This window comes from Cibotium barometz, chromosome 62, assembly GCF_041138505.1.
Source record: "Cibotium barometz isolate CiBa-2024 chromosome 62, ASM4113850v1, whole genome shotgun sequence".
Taxonomy (NCBI): Eukaryota; Viridiplantae; Streptophyta; class Polypodiopsida; order Cyatheales; family Cibotiaceae; genus Cibotium; species Cibotium barometz.
Window position 1 is genome coordinate 29,464,016 of NC_141107.1, and position 12,324 is coordinate 29,476,339.

Sequence of the window (12,324 nt, forward strand, 5' to 3'; positions counted from 1 at the left end):
AAATCCCAGTAAATTCCCTAAGGCTTTGGGGATGTTCTAAATGATGCACAGGCATATGTATGCATATTATGCAAGATGCAGAGTGCTTTCTGATGCAAACCCTAAGGCTTCTACTGACTCTACATGCATGAATGATTCTCTCCAAGTGGGTTAAGGGACTTGACTGACTGACTGACCCACTAAGGCTGAGGAATGACCTACGTAGCTCGTGCCTGACTTATCCTGGACTGAGGATGTACAATGGGGTCACGGCATACGACAAATATCATCCTATTGGGTTCTAAAACTGTACAACTGTTGCACTTCTGATGATGAGCCATCTTGTCACCATGCACTTAGTGCAGAGTGCATGTGACAGGAAAATACGCATCATCATGCGGTTAAATGTAGCTGGGGCGTTCGTCAAACCAAATGGCATGACCACAAATTCATAGTGGGCCCGTTCTGTACGAAAAGCTGTCTTGGGGATGTCCCCCTCAACAATCCGTACCTGGTGGTACCCACTCTTTAAATCCAGTTTAGAGAACACCTTAGCTCCATTCAGCCTCTCGAGAATATAGTCAATTCGAGGCATCGGGAATCTGCTCTTGATAGTCAGCTTGTTGAGTGCACGATAATCGACACACAACCGAGAAGACCCATCTTTCTTCTTGACAAACAAGATCGGTGCTGCAAATGGCAACACGCTCGGGTGGATGAAGCCAGCTTGCAACAATTCTTGGAGTTGGCGGTTCAACTCCGATTCCATTGCCTTAGAAAGGCGATACGGAAACTTGCTCGGGGGTTCCGAGCCTGGGAGGAGGTCAATCTTGTGATCCTCCGGTCTGGACGGGGGGAGCTGGGGAGGGAGACTGTCCCGAAGAAAAATCTTCTGGAACTTTTCATGGAGAACCGAGTACTTCTCGGAAGCACTGGCCACCGTCTGGGCTGTCTGGATGTAAATCATCGCACACTGTGCGCCTTTCCTGACTGCTCGCTTAGCCTGCAAGTGGCTTATGATGAGCGGAAAGTTTGGAATACCTGGCTCACACTTAATGGTCACCGCGGTGTTTGACACATTCCGATCAATCTGGAACGTGTGCTTGTCCCACTTGACATCTGGGAGAAACTTGTGAAACCACTGGATACCCAAAATTATGTCTGCTCCTACAAGAGGGGCAACCATAAAGTCACGCACAAACTCTATGCCCTGAATTACTAACTTAGCACCTAGAGCTTCATACTTGACGCTCGTTGTCATACCTGTGCTAAAACCCTCCACTTGTTTGTCCACCGGAGTCAGCTCGAAACGGGCACGCCTAGCGGCCTCTTCCGTGATCACATCCTCCGTGCTGCCGCTGTCAAACAAGACAACGACTCTCTGGCCACCTATGTAGCCAAAGGACTTGAGCAATTCGTTGCGCTCATACTCCTGGTCATGGGCGCCCTTCTGCTTATCTTCGAGCTCCCGGCTAATAATTGCTCCAACTGAAGCACCGGGGGTTGAAGAACTAGGGGTAGCCGCGCTGGGGTCTGTGGGGGAGCTGTGCTCACCACGGAAGCTGTGGAGGCGGCGGCGGCCTTTGGAGGCTTCTTCGGACAATCCCGAGAAGTATGTCCTTTTGTGTGACAAAAGTAACATCTACCCTCCTTCCTGTACTGAGAAAGCTCCTCAGCACTCAACTTGCCACCCGTCTTGCCTGCCTCCGCTTTTTGGTCTGGAGTAAGCTTAGACGCATTGTTCGAGTTCTTGGAGCCAGAGGCTCCCGGGCTCTGTCCTGGGGAAGACCCCGTCTGGTTCTGGCTTTTGCCCCCCGAGGCGTTAGCCTTGGGAGAAGCCGGCTAGGAAGTCTTGGGCTTGCCACCATTGTGTTTCATTTCTGCACTCTGCGCAAGCGAGAGTGCGTCCTCAAAGGTGGCTGGCCTAAACATACGCACCTCCCATTGGATTTGCGTGTCCAGGCCATACAAAAACTGCCCTTTCTTGTCCGTATCAGATAAGCCTAATTGCAGACACAAGGTCGAAATTTTATTGGCAAACTGAAGGACTGGTTGCGCGTTCTGACGCGCTCCCCTGAACTCGTCTTCGAGTCGCTCAAGGTAGTGGGGCAATAGAAACCGCTGCTTAAGGTCGCGGACGAACTCGTCCCACACATAAGCTGCCATACCTGCTCTGGTGTGGGCATGAGCCCACTGGGTCCACCAAGGAATGGCCTCACCTTCCAAGTACCAACTAGCCAAGATCACTTTGTCAGTATCTGTTTTCCTAACTACGGCAAAGTAAGCTTCAAATTGATGTAACCATGAATACAGAGTAGTGGGATCGAGTTTACCATTATACTTACTGAAATTCATTTTCTCGGGAAAATGATTCGAGGGCGCCGCCGGTGTCAATCTGGCGTCCAAAGCTCTGAGGTAACGCTCGTGTTCCACTCGTCGCATGGCGTCGTCTTCTCGTTGTCGAATCTCCAATGCACGCATCTGCATCTCAAGCAAGGAGCTTGGCTGCGGCTGTGACCCCTCGAGAGGGTCCCGGTGACGAGGATCTGGTATTTGGGGTACGGAAGGAGAGGGAGGAGGAGATGGAAAACGCGACGCTCGAGAGCGAGAACGCTCCTCCAGAGCCAGGATCCGCGCCTTCTGCTCATCCAACTTGGTTGTTTGGTCTGCGATTGCTCGCATCATCTGCTGGAACATGTCTTGTACACTCAAGCCGGGTGCCCTTGCTGGGCTGCCTGGTGCACTCTGGTCCCATGGTTCTGGTTCTCTCTCGTCGCCAAAGCTCACCATAGCGGGAAAATGCAATTCCTTTCCGCAACGCAATCTGACCATCCACTATCTGTGTGGGAGACTTCCGGAGGCTTCCGGAGGCTAAAAACCAACCGTCCTTCGAGGGACAGGAGTCACTCCGAAAGGGGTAGTCCACCGGTGTCTAAAAACCAACCACACGAGCCAAAAAAAATTCCTGGTTTTCTTTGCTGAATCTTTGTCCTTGAAGTAGGCTCTGATACCACTGTAGTATGCGGAAGCTTCGGAGAAGGATCGGTACTTCAAAACTCAGAAATCAGCATTCTTTTCGCGACGGAATTAACGCACAAAACTGGAAGACGATGTGCAGAAAATAGAGAGAGAAGGGGGAGATGGAGAGGACACAATATTGGGTCCCAATTACCCTCTGTAGGGCCCCCACCACGGATGGTGTATTTGCTTTATTAGAATGATGTAAATCTGAAAACAAATACAAAGTACTTGACCTTTTCTTGGCTGGAAAACCTGCCCTTGACCTTCAGTCCTTCACCCCTTTGCTTTAGCAATGTTCTTGGCTGTCCTGGCCCTTGTTTGCTTGGAGCACTTGGTGAATTATGAGATGGATTCATGGATTATGGGCTGGGGTATTTATACTCTACATAGCATCCAGTCGGCTGGCTTCAGGAAGCTCCACGACTGTGTCTTATTAATAAAATGCTTTCACACTTAATTAACTGCTGTCCAGCCTGCGCAGCCTTCTGGGGCAGCATCCTGGCTGCTGGGCACCATGCGCATGGGTGTGGGACTGCCCCCCACACCTGGCCGACTGGCTGGGTAGGGTTTCTGACCCTGTCGGCTGCCTGTCCAGCAGCAGTACAGCTGGCCGACAGCCCCTCCAGCCCATGCCATGGCTGGTGGGCACAATGTGGGCCCTCCTGGCCCCTTGGGGGTGGTTCTACACCTCCCCCATGCCCACACTACAAGTGCAAGTGCAAGATCTTCTCACTCGGGGTAGCCCTATGGGCTGGCCCCATCTCTACATGCAAACCTACATGCCTACAGAGGCCTGGCATCCAGTTGCAAACCAGATACACAAAACATCTGACATCATTCCAGAGGGAGACTCACAACGCGGACTGGCACTGCTTCATGTGCAGGACAGTGCACACCTAACCTTGGACTCATGTGCAGGACAATGCACACCTGACCTCGGACGACTAAGATGGATCCCTGGCTCACTCGTCCCGGACTGGGCTCACATGGGACCAGTTCACCATCCCAGGTCCTGCACCTTCTGTACAGAATGTCTACGTGGCATCCAAGTGCGGGATGCACGTGACACTTGCACTCCACCCAACTGGTAAGCACAAGTCCCTAATGAAGCATAGTAGATCACAACTGCTAAACATAGAAAGAAACTGTCTTCCGAACCCATGAAGCCTCCGTAAAGATACCACCGGTGACAAACTGTCGAAAGCCATAGCCTTCAACCCATGTTTTGCACCATAACACTTCAATTGCTTCTTGTTCCTGGCTGACTACTTCTTGTCCTTGGTGTCATTTCTCCTGAGCTTCATCTTTAGCTTTTACTCTTCACCTCATATAGGCAAAGAGACACAATCCTGCACTGTCTCCTGCACTTCCCTTTCACTTTCCACATGTTGAAGCTTTTGATGTGACAACCACGGGCTCGCCTCCTTGAGAAAGTAGACGATATCCTGGCAATGGAACCATGCAACGGGCCTTCAAAAACTTGACGGGCGATGAAACAAACACTCGCACACAAAACACTTCAACACCTTTGAGAACCTGGAAAAGGAGAACAAACAGGGGGCTCCTACAAAAATTACACGGACACCGATCGGCCCTAAATTGCAGTGGCGCCCCTTGCGGTATTTCTTTAATTTAATCAAATTTGAGTACAAAGTACAACTTGTAGAATCCTCCACCAACAGGATCCCTTGTAGTTTCACCCAGGTCTTCCACACGAGTGCTTAGCAAGCCTTACCCCATGTCTTCTTCATCAAGAGCCATTCGCAAAGCCTTGTTGGGGTAAAGGCGTTATGCCCACCCTTATAGTGTGTACAAGCCCATAAGTTATAGTACATAGTACACTTAGTACTTTTAATGTACTAAGTGCACTATGTGTACTAGTGCAATATACATGTGTGATAGGGGAGTCACACACTCACTTGATGAGTTGACTTATCCCCACAACTCTCTCTCTCTCTCTCTCCCTTGCTTCTCTGTGTATGTCTCCCACATTAACCTAACCCTAATTCTCCCATCAACTGGTATCAGAGCTTAGTGATCCCTCCCTCTTCCCTCTTCTCCTTGATAGCTGAACGAGCTGCTTGCTTTGCTGCTGTCATACTCTGTGGCATCAACACTCGCAGCAAGGCCTGCAGGGCATCAACACTCGCAGCAAAGCCCTTCAGTGTGAGCAGCTTGTATCAAGGTCACAGTAGCCAGGCGGACAAGGAGTCAGGCGCAGCCAATCAAGTGAAGAAGCGCAAGAGCACGCACGGGTGTAGCTGGCGCTAGGCGAATACGTGGCAAACGTGTAGCGCTGGATCCGACGGAGCTGTCCCGAGCAAGTCCAACGGAGCGAAGAAGCGATAGGCGAGAAGCGTTGAGTCGTCGGCTGGCAATCGAAACATAAGCGAAGGCAGTGAACCCAACGTAATCACTGGAGCCAGGCGAGCGAAGCGACCTGTGCTAGGCGAAGTGTTGGGCGGATGAGCGTGGAACGAACACGCGAGAGCAACGGTGGTGCCTTCAAGCGTACCCCTTCCACCTTCCGACACTTCATCTCTCGCGAGAGCTCCGCTGCGTTCCCTGCCGTCGCCGGCCGATACCACCTCTACATCTCCTACGCTTGCCCCTGGGCCTCCCGCTACTATGCCTTCATCAAGCTTAAAGGCCTCGACCACGCAATCGGCATCACTAGACTAGTCGCACAGCACCAGCATTAGAAGTGCCCCCCCCCCCCCCCCCCCCCCCCCCATCTGCACAGTTTTCCAGCAGCAGCAGCAGCAGCATCAATACAACAGCAGCAAATTCAACGCCCCTTTTCTGCAGAAATTTCAGAGGTGCCCAATTGCTCAAATTTTGAGCAAAATTGGCAAAATTGGGTGACATTGGTCACAATCAGGATCAATTTGCAGGAAATTGGTCACAATCAGGATTAATTTGCAGGAAATTGGATGTCGAAATTTGGGGCTTTTGATGTAATTGTGCAATTAAGCACTCATACATGCTGTATGATGTGAAAAATCGCACATTTGGAGGGCTTTTGTGCCGATTTGGTTGATTTGCACGCAGGCAATCGCATTTGATGCTGTGGATAATGTGCTGATGCCTTACAAGCACTCAATGTGCCTGTAAATCAAGGGGCTTTCATGTATTTGATGTATATGTGGCCAAGGGGAAGCATCGTGAACACTCTGGATGCCTTCATGTGCGTCAATGTACCATGTATGATCAGAAATTGATCTTAAATCAAGGAGCTTTTCAAGTTCGTATGCTTGTTGAGCTTGGCAAAGCAGCAGGCAAGACATTTATGCCTTGAATCCTCAAAAATCAGCTTGCAGTCAAGGGGCTTTTGCCCAATTTCTGTTCGGGACTGTTGTATGCAGTGTACAAGACTGTAAAAGTCTGATTTTCACTCATTTGGACAGCCAGGAGAGCATTTATTGCTATTGTACCTGCTGGTACAGATTTGGCACAGCTTTGTGCAAGTTTTGGCATGGCTGTACACTGATTTGAGTGAGGAAAAGGTTCAATTTCAGCTGCTGTACTTGCCGGTACAGATTTGGTACATCACAGGTGAGCACTTGGTACTGCTGTACAGTACTTTGGAAGGGCAAAAGAGCACATTTAAGGTGCTGTCCAAAATCTGCAGCAACCAGATTTTGGTGTTTTCATCACATAAAGTGGGAGAAAAGTTGCATTCTTGCTTCCGCAGTGGGAGTTAAAGCTTGGGAGAACAACTGTGAGCACTTTGTGTGCTTTTGGTGCAGTGTTTGCACATTTTGCAGGGAGTCAGGCATTGACAGGTTGCATATTGCTATGGCAACCACAGGTGAGAGCTCTTCATTGCTTCACATCAAGAAGCTTGAAGGCTCGCATAATTATGATATTTGGCAAACCCAGTGCTACAATGTGTTGCTCCAGAAAAAGCAGCACAAGCCTATCAAAGAAAGGGGTGTGATGCCCGCTTCTCTTACTGCTGAAGAGTGGGAAGATATGGATGAGCTGGCAAGATCTACTATCATGTTGTCTGTGTCAGACTCATTACTTTTCAGCATTCGTGAAGAGAAGACAGCTTGGGGAATGTGGCAGAGATTGCAGGACTTGTATGCCCAACAAAGGGCCTCAAGCAAAGTGTATTGGTTGAAGAAACTCATAGGTCTTCAGATGAAGGAAGGGGCGTCTATGACAGCCCATCTAAATGAGTTTAACGGTATTGTCAGCCAGGTCATTAATCAAAAGTTGGCAATGGACGATGAGTTCAAAGCCACTTTTCTGTTATGCACTTTGCCAGAGAGTTGGGACACATTCAGGACAGCCACTAGCAATTCGCATGCTATGCTGTCATATGCAGATGTTGAGGGTGCTCTTCTTCAAGAAGAGATGAACAGGAAAAACAACTCTGTTGGAAAGTCCAATGCAATGAATGCACGTGGGAGATCCCAACAAAGGGGAAAAAGCCAAGAAAGGGGAAGGAGCAAGTCTCGCTCCAAAAAGGATTTGGAATGCCATTATTGTGGCAAAAAGGGACACATTAAAAAGCAATGCTACAAATGGAAAAATGATCAAAAGGAAAAGGGAAAAGGCAAAGACAAAGAGAAAGATGAAGCCAAAGATGTAAAGCCAAAGGGCAAAAGTGGAGTCAAGATTGAAGAAATCAATGTGTCACATGCAGGTGGCAGTGAGGATGAGGTCCTCTTTACGTCTTCACTTGATGCCCATTCACTTCTTACAGGTGGTCATGGTATGCACTCATGGATCATTGATTCAGGTGCCTCCTTTCATGTCATAGGTTGCAGAGACTTGTTTGTCAGGTATACTGCTGGCAATGAAGGAGTGGTTTATTTAGGTGATAACCATGCATGCAAGATTCTTGGCAGAGGTGATGTGAGGCTTGTATTTTCAGATGGCTCACAGCTTATGCTCCATGATGTCAGGCATGTGCCTGAGATCAAGAAGAATCTGCTTTCTACTGGACAGCTTGATGATGCTGATTATGTTACCACATTTGGTAGTGGAAAGTGGAAAATTAGTAAGGGCTCACTGGTTGTTGCCAGAGGCTCTAAAGTGGACACTCTTTACTTTATGCATGCAGGTGTTTGTCACCATGCTAATGTAAATGCAACCGAGCTGCCGGAAATCTCTATGTGGCATAGCCGGTTGGGACACATGAGTGTCAAAGGAATGGAGCAATTGTCTCGTTTGGGTTATTTGCCTTCTCTAAAGTTTTCAAGTTTTCAGTTTTGTGAGCATTGTATATATGGTAGGCAACTACAGTGCCCCCACAAGAAAGCTCTTGGACAGAAAGATGCTCAGTTAGAGCTTGTGCATACAGATGTATGTGAGATGCCTCAGCTATCTTTGGGAGGGGCAAAATATTTTGTGTCTTTTATAGATGATGCCACACGCAAGGTGTGGGTTTATCCTCTTCGTTTGAAGAGTGATACATTCTCAGTGTTTCAGAAGTTTGTTGCTCATGTTGAGAATCAAACTGGCAAAACACTGAAGGCTTTGCGTTCCGACAATGGTGGAGAGTACATGTCCAAACAGTTTCAGGACTTTTGTGATGCTAAAGGCATCAAGAGGGAGCTCTCTACTCCTTATGATCAAAACGGGACAGCAGAGAGGATGAACAGGACCATACAGGAGAAGGTCCGTTCTATGTTGTCACATGCTGCATTACCTCATGGTTTTTGGGCTGAAGCTGTTATGACAACCGTTCACCTTATAAATAGGTCACCTAACACGAGGCTTGGTGGGAAAGTGCCAGAAGAAGTATGGACAGGGAAGCCTCCGTCATACAAGCACTTGAGAGTGTTTGGTTGCGTTGCGTACGTGCACATACGCAGGGAAATGCGCACCAAACTTGATCCTAAGTCTCACAAATGCATATTCCTAGGATATGGTGACAGAGGTGAAATGGGGTATAGACTTTGGGATCCCATGAATAGAAAGATCATACGCAGCAATGATGTCATTTTTTATGAAACATGCATGTATAAGGAGCCTGCAAGGCAACAGGAGCCTGGCAGAGTCATCTTTGATGATGATGGACATCATGGACAACAACAAAGGGCTGTAAATCAGCCATTACAGCAGGAAAACCAGCCCTTAAATGGTGCTGAAAATGGTCCAAATGGACAGCCAGAGATGGCAGAAGATATCCCTATGGATATACCACAGTTAGAGGAGATACCGGGCATAATTTTTCAGCCTTATGGCATGGAACAGGAGCCACCAATGGGTGATATGCAGGCTGGACAGCAACCTGCAAATGATGGTCATTGGGTACGGAGGTCCACAAGACCCTCCAGAGCCCCTAACAGGTTTGTTCCAGGGGTTGACTACTTGATGCTTACTGACTGTGGGGAGCCCTCATGTTATAAAGAGGCTTTACAGAGGGCAGACAAGGCTCTTTGGGAGCGTGCCATGAAATCAGAGATGGATTCTCTGCACAAAAATGGAACTTGGAAGTTGGTGCATTTGCCTGCAGGCAAGAAGGTTTTGCCTTGCAAGTGGGTATACAGGCTCAAAGTTGCACCAGATGCAAAGCCAAGATACAAAGCCAGGTTAGTGGCTAAGGGCTTCAAACAGGAATATGGTGTGGACTTTGATGAGATCTTCTCTCCAGTGGTCAAAATGACCACACTTAGAGCTGTGTTAGCTTTGGTTGCGCATGATGATCTGGACTTGATTCAGATGGATGTGAAGACGGTTTCTTTCTCCATTCCAAGCTGATGCCTTTCACACTGTCCATCCCGTGCCTGTGCCCACCTACTTACTGTCCAAAGGAAAAACACAAGGTCATAACATAGAGCATCTCAGTATTCACAAGGGGTTGTGTGTTCAAAGAGGACAAGCAAGGGGAATCAGCCAAGGTGAACAGTGAAGGTCAAGAACCAGATTTGATTTGCGTTATTTGTACATCATTCTAATAAAGCAAATACACCATTCGTGGTGGGGGCCCTACAGAGGGAATTCGGGACCCAATATTGTGTCTGACTCCCTCTCTCTCTCTCTCTCTCTCTCTCTCTCTCTCTCTCTCTCTCAGGATTGTTTGAGGAGCACTCTTCACTACATCAGTTATATCCCTCTTATGGCACTGGATGGAGTTAGCCATAGATCTGCATAGCATGCTTGTACTACCCCTTCAGCATATAGAGATGCATCTTACCTTAGCACTCCATCCACATCCCCACCCCCCTTATATTGTTTGTATATGGGCTCCACCGATCCATGATGATTCACAGTTGTATCCAGACACATGCACACTTTTTCTTTTCTTTCTTTTCTTCCGATGACCGGAAGAACACAGTTGTATTATTTTTTGTCTCATAGGCCGACTTTGGCCTCTCGTAGACGTTAATATATCTTTCTTTCTTTTTTCTCTCTCTCTCTCTCTCTCTCTCTCTCTCTCTCTCTCTCTCTCTCGCTCGTGAAAGATTGCTGAATTCGAACATTTAAGTTACCGATTCTATCCACCGAGCTTCCACATGTTACATAGGTATCATAGCCTTCTTCAAGTGTGAAGATTCAGCTAGAAAAACCAAGAAAAAAGAAAGAATTTTTTTTTCCCACCTATGTGGTTGATTACCAAGCATCAATGGGCTCCATAAACAGGCTCAAAAACAGCTTGCAAACATGTGAAAAGAGGAGCATGAAGAAAGCAACCAAAACGGGCATCAAAAAATTTTGACCTGATAGAATTTGGGCGAAACAAGTTTTTTGAGAAGTTTCACATGTTCTTTAAAACATTTCATGCCAGAAGCGTTTCACACATTTCATAGGGGCGAAATGCTCTAATAATCTGCCGGTGCATCACCATTTGTCACCAAAGTTATCCCCCACATGAGGAGGGGGTTTGGTAGCCCATTTTGAAGTCTGCGTGAAAGATGAAAGAATCAATTCTTCGGATCACCACGCTTTGTTAATGCGGTCTACACCATCCCCTAATTTAACAGCTTCTCAAATTTGCATGTCACAAAAAAGTACACAGCCTTGTACTCACTGTCCATAGAGAGAAATTTGCTTAAATTGGACATGTGACCAAGATATAAAAACCCTTTTTTGAAATCAATCCCATATCTTTGTTAGTGATGACTGCAACCCATAAGAGGTTCCTCCAAAGATCACGGACATCTACAAGCTGTGCTGATGTACCTTCGTTGAAAAATAGCAAGACTATACCTTTCTCTCATACTGTGCAGTTGATGTCATTGCAAATCTCACCCAAATGTCATCTCTTGTAGGCTCTGCCAGCTGGGGTAAATCACCAGTCTTTATGAGTGGTCATGACACTTGAAGCTCTACTGCTGAAGATACACAGATCATCATGTGCTACAAGATGAGCCTGCTGGCCATCATTTAATCACTCATATCAACTTGGCACATGGCAACCACCTGCATTCTCTACAAGGGGTTTTGGGTCCTCGAATGGTAACCACAGGCTGCACAATGCAACCAACAAAGCTCCATCATCTCCCTAAAGCTGCTATGAGCTTACCTTGTCTTTCTAGGTGTTAGATTCTGCTGCCCACTCATCCGTGTGTGCAGGATGCTCCAAGTCGCTTGTCCTGACCTCCAGCTTGTGTGAAACCAAGATTTCAGCTCACAGGGGCCTTCTCCACATAATGGGGACCTTATGCTGCAAGGGAATCTAAAATTCCCAAATTCAACAATAACTGCCCTAACTTCTTGCCTGCAGCCACACCATGCCCAAGATACCAGGTTGGCTGGTAGGAAACTTCAAGACCCAAATCAAATAACACACCTATAGCATGCATGATGCTGGTATTTAGCTTGTGTAAACCCTTGCTAGACCAGGCAATCTCCACCTTCATCAACAGCATTCATGTGCACCGACAAGAGCACGTAATCTGGCTCCTCCAAGCTTCTCCCTCTCCCACGCAGGGACATGGACATCAAAGTTTCTGATGCATGATTGTGATAATTACTGTGCCCTGAGGAGTTGTGTAAACCCTTGCTGGACCGGACGATCTCCACCTTCATCGGCAGCATTCAGGTGTGATGACAACAGCATGAAATCTGGTGCCTAATAGCTTCACCTTGGCTGGCGCAGCAACATGGACATCAAAGGTTTCCGATGCATGCTTGTGCTAATAACTGTGCCGGGTGTTCACCCTAACTGGCCGAGCGGCCCACTTGGGGGGCTCATTCCATGCTGCCTTGAATGGCAAATATGGAAGGGTAGTACCTTCTTGTGGTTTTGGGGTGTGTGGGTGTGACATGAGGCATAATGGGCATTCCATTCTTGGCCGGGCACATCAAACTACTTCACGGGATCAAGATTTCTCAGAATCAAAACTATCCAGAAAGTTTGAATCC

General features: G+C 47.7%; 1 protein-coding gene across 1 annotated transcript in view; it reads right to left on the bottom strand.

Moving 5' to 3' along the window:
- LOC147604341 (protein yippee-like At4g27745) overlaps positions 1-12,324 on the bottom strand; it is a 47,882-nt gene that overhangs the window by 35,176 nt on the left and 382 nt on the right. The window lies entirely within an intron of this gene.